The following is a 5,242-nucleotide window of genomic DNA, read 5'->3' as shown; positions in this document are numbered from 1 at the left end:
AACATAAGTCAAATTCAAGTTACAACCTAACAACACATACTTAAGAGTTCATATTCGGAAATGATAATAAAATCAACCACACATATCTAGGTTGGACTACAAATCAAACAAGTTTAAACTTCAAATTGACTTACAAAAAGAAATTAAAGTGTTTTCCAAGTGTTAATCTACTTGTAAAGGCTCTGAAAATCGTCTCTTCTCCTCCCAAAATCCGACCTAACTCCCATCAAAACTGATTGTCTGAATTATAAGAAGACAAAACCACTTTAAAAACTTCCGAGACGTTTACACGGCCCGTGTAAACCAAAGGGTTCCATTTACACGGCTGTGTAAACAAGAAAAGTAGAATGCTTAATTTTTCCAGGTCTTCGAAGTAGAATGTCCTTGCATATACGTTTACACGGCGCGTGTAAATTATAGGTATACATTTACACGGCCGTGTAAACTCCTGTGAAGCCAAATTCTTCATTTCTTCATTTCTTCTCTTCAAAGCTCCAAAACTTCTACAACTTTGTCTCCAACTCTTGATAACTTCCTCCAACAAGATCCAACCTTCATAAGTCCCTGAAATATCCTAAAAGCGTGTGAATGGAATTGCATCATGAAAAATCCCGAAAATATACAAAATGCATGAGTTTAAACCTAAATGTAATGCACTTTTATGAACTAAAACTATAAAAATGAATGCATGAAATGCACCTAATAAATCTCCCCAAGCATGAACCTTTCTTGTCCTCAAGAAAGAACAAGGAATTTAAACCGGAGAAAATAAAATAAAATAGAAGAAAAGAAATTAAAGTTAAAACTATTTGAAACTTAATGAATGAAATTAAAAACAAACATGAAAAGATCCAATCCAATTACCCTGTTTTGTACCATAGTTGAGAATGTACCTGTCATGCCTTGAGTTAACTTGACTTTAATCTCAAAATATTATATGATAATAGAGATAAGACTATAGCCACTCCCTAGTACAACTCAACAGAATCAAAGATCACAACACTTATTCCTTTTCAATATCATCAAATCAATTTTTGGAACAAATTATGGTCTTACTCTCGTGAAATTATATGTGACAAAACATGCTCAACCATCTTTGTTTCATAAAATATAACAATGTCCGATTCCAGCTATTTGTTGGTTAACAACAATCTTTTTCTGAAAAATATTTTCTAAAAATTCCCTAATATTTATCCAGATTGGTTACAAACTTCAAACCACTTACACCAGTCGAAGTAATTAACATTCAGTCCAATGTCATAAATTCAAATCCAAGTCCAAGGGAATCTCTTGACAGCCAAGTATTTTTCCTAAACACAATATCTAATTAAACTATAAACACAACTATATACAAACTTCCTAATTACATTTTTTTTACAAATAAAGCTCATGGCTTTCTTTGAAATCCGTGTAACGGGCTTCCAACCAACACATCCAAATCAAATGACCTTAGTGTGCTAGATTTGAAGAGATCCCTCGGGTTTACTTGCCCGAACCTCAAAGGCCACATATTAGCTTTATTTGCTATTATTAAGTTCATGACTTTCTATGGAAACCGTGTAGCGAACTTTCAACCAATCAATCCCAAACAATTTAGCTTTAGGTGATTAAGTGTAGAACACCCCTCAGAGTTTACTTGTTCGAATCCCAAAGGTCACAGATTAACTTAATAATAGTTTTTTTTTTTTTTGTCTTTTTTTTTTTTGTCTTTTTTTTTTGATATTATTATTATTATTTAAATACAAATAACTAAGCTAACACATAACACTTAATTTATTTATTTATTCGGCCAATTTCTTTATATTTTCGTCCTTGACTTTTCTGTTATGGGACATCTCACGGTCTATTACCGTGAGTGACTTCTAGATATTTTTCGGGGGACTAAATGTTAACATGCAAAAACCCGTAAGTATAGTTGAAAGCTATGTCCTCAAGCAGGGTATATAAAAGGGAATGAGTAGAAAGGACTTTTAAGAGCGCTGGAAGGCGAGACATTGAGATTTTGCATTCTTTTTATGAACTTTTGAATTTGGCATTTTAAGTTCAATTGAGCATTACTACTCATAAGACCGGTCATATGTCCCAAAGAATCGACTCATACCTGCTGTTATGCTCCAGTGTTGACAATCTTCTCATTTTCTGCTTTGCACAAGTAGCTTCGGGAGATGTGCTCGTGTGATTAACTTGCTTTTAGATTTTTTTTTTATAAAAATAGCAAGTAAAATCTAAAGGAACACAACTCACTTACCATCTCAACTGTTTTGAGAAGATTTGGCTGCTTAGAATTGGATCAAAAAATTTTACTTTTTTTTTTTTTTTTTTTTTTTAAATGACAAAGAAAAATAATGCAATGCAATGCAATATGTACAAAATTTACATGCAACCTACATGCAACGGGATAATGCATGGATGGATGATGCATGGATGGATGCCCCTCCCCAAGCTTAAAATAAGCATCGTCCTCGATGCTTGGAGAGAGGCATAGCTGTCCTATTGAGGACCGGGCGGTTGAGATGGAGGGAACTGTGAAGGATAATCTGCAGGATAGTAGGGCGGCCATTGGGGTTAAGATGGTGATGGTGGCTGCGGCTGTGTGGGGAGGACAAGAACTCTATGGATATCGCTCAGCAGGTGATGAATGTTGTGGTTGTGCTGCTCTTGAGCGACCCATCTTTGATCTTGCTTAGCCCAACGCAACTCTTGTTGGGCCCAATGCTCTTCTTGCAAGTTACGGTAGTCTTGAAAATCAGAAGCGATTTCAGCGACACCCGTATAAATTTCTCCGATTTCCTGCTGTATACTTGTGTAACGGTGGTTCAGACGTGCAAACTCACCCATATAAAGATTGTGTTCAGAAGAAGAATTGGGGCGAGATGAACTAGAGGCACCAGAAGTAGGAGCAGGAGGAGGAGAGGGTGGAGGACTATGATCTACTGTAACACCTAAATTGGATTTGAGCTTCCAAGTGGTTGATGGAATGTTATTGGCTAAATTGAGTATCTTCTTGTTTCTGTCGTCGATGCGTAGATACTCTTTCCCATCTACTGTCTAATGAACATCCCCAGTGGGAAGGCGGTGGAAAAGATGCATTGTTTCCATAACATCAATGGATAGACGAGTACGACCCATGACTATGTTTGTTGGGTTGTTGGGTAAATGGAGGCCAAGATGCTCAGCAATAACAGAAACCATGCCTCCACAATGTAACTGCCCACCATGGCTCGTAGCATTTCTAAGCCTTTTTTGAGTAACCCAACAACCAAAATGAGGGACTTCAGCAGGCTTATGAATCATACACCACAAGAAATGCTTCTCCAAAAATTTGTATAGTTTTGCTCAAAAATGATATTTTTTCTGCCCTTTGCTGTGTATACATCTCTTTTTGCTTTGGGAGCACCAATCATATCACAGAGAATGTCAGCATGAAACTGATGGGTTTGATTGAGCAAACGGAAAGTCAGGAGATGATTTTGATAGTCAAAGGTAATGGAAGACAAAAGTTCCAACATCGGTGTTTGGTAACTAACTGCATGAAGATTCAAAAGACCCTCCCATCCTATGTTTTTAAAGAGCCTGTGGACACCCTTATAGATATGCAAATCTTTGAGGGCTTGGATATCCACCAATTTTTGAGCACCCATGGTTCTTGTAACAAGATTTGCATACAATATCTGTGACAACCCGATATTTCGAGACAATGTAATGTAAAACCAATCAAATTTAGGTCAAAATATAACTTTCCTAAAATCTTATTTGGGTTAATTAAAGTAGTAGGAATCGTATCAAGGTTTTCGTACATATAAAGAACCCTAAAATCCGAGTTATAATGAAGAAGTTATGACCAACCGAAGATTCTCGGAAAAACCAGCATCAGCGATTAATCGTAAAACGCGAAATTTCGATGCGATAGTTTTTAGCCTTAAATGGAAGTTATAGACAACCTCAATCTATTATCGTACATAAAAAGAACGTCCAAATCTGACTTCGGATGTGAAAGTTATGAATATTTGAAGTAATTCCTTAATCGCGTCATTTTATTAAATAAATAATAAAAATAACTTTGGAATTTGCCAACGGATTCTAAACGAAAGTTGTAGATCTTGGTCTCACCTTCGCGTGGATATAAAGAACGTCAAAAACGGAGTTCGTATGAGGGAGATATGAATTTTAGAAGTTTAATTAAAATAAATATGAATTTAATTATAAATTCCCGGTATTATCCGAAGGGGAGTCACCGGATAGGACCGAAGTACGCCCTGCGTACCTTCGTACGCCCCGCGTACTGAGATCGAGGGTCTCGGATCGTCCACGTCGCACTATCCGAAGAATCTAACCCGTCCGACCCGTCCGAAGCTCCGACCCGTCCGACCCGCCGTCCCATCCGACCCGCGTACCCAGCAACCCGTCCCATCCGAACCGAGGCAGTCGAGGCTTCGGTCACGCATGACGTACGCGTACGCGTTGCGTACGAGCGTACGCCCCGCGTACGGAGGCGGTTCAGCCTTCCTATAAATAGGATGCGAGGCTTTCCGAAAAAGTTGCTCAATTCTCTCATTTCTCTCTCGATCTTGCCTCGTTTTCCGTGCCCGTTATAACCCGAAGCTCTGGTCTTTTTGCTCAAGTCCCGAGGGTCGATTTTACTCCCGAGATTCCCGAGAATCTCGAGGAAAATCCGTTTCCCGAGACAAAACTCTGCCCGGTTTTCCATCTCGCTATCTTCAAGCTTTCAGGTGAGTTCATACCCCTTAAATAATGTTTTAAACTACTTTTAAATGCTTTATGGGGGGGGGGGATACAAGTAGAATCATGCTACTTATTATGTCAATTGCATGTGATTAGTAAGTAGGAGTATATTACTTATTACATCAATCACATGTGATTAATATACAACATTCAAAAGATTTGGCTACTCATTAGCCGTTTTACCAAACAGTTTCCTTCAAATGATTTTTATAAACATTTTATATGTTTTAAACTGCTTATTACACTGTACCTCTTACTCTGTTTATCATATTTCAAACTTATTTACAACTGTGTTTCAAACAAATGTTCCTTATACTTATATTGTTTTATCAAACTTATGCCTTCAAATTGTTTTATAGATTGACATCAAGTCGATCTTTCCTTAAACTAATATTTATGTTTCAAATGTTTTACCAAACTTATTTATGCTTTTGTATTATAAATTGCATGCCTCTATATGTATAGTTATATAAGAAATGTTTAAAAGACTTAGGAAGGC

Source organism: Lactuca sativa, chromosome 7 (assembly GCF_002870075.4).
Source record: "Lactuca sativa cultivar Salinas chromosome 7, Lsat_Salinas_v11, whole genome shotgun sequence".
Lineage (NCBI taxonomy): Eukaryota > Viridiplantae > Streptophyta > Magnoliopsida > Asterales > Asteraceae > Lactuca > Lactuca sativa.
This window is presented reverse-complemented; position numbering follows the sequence as displayed.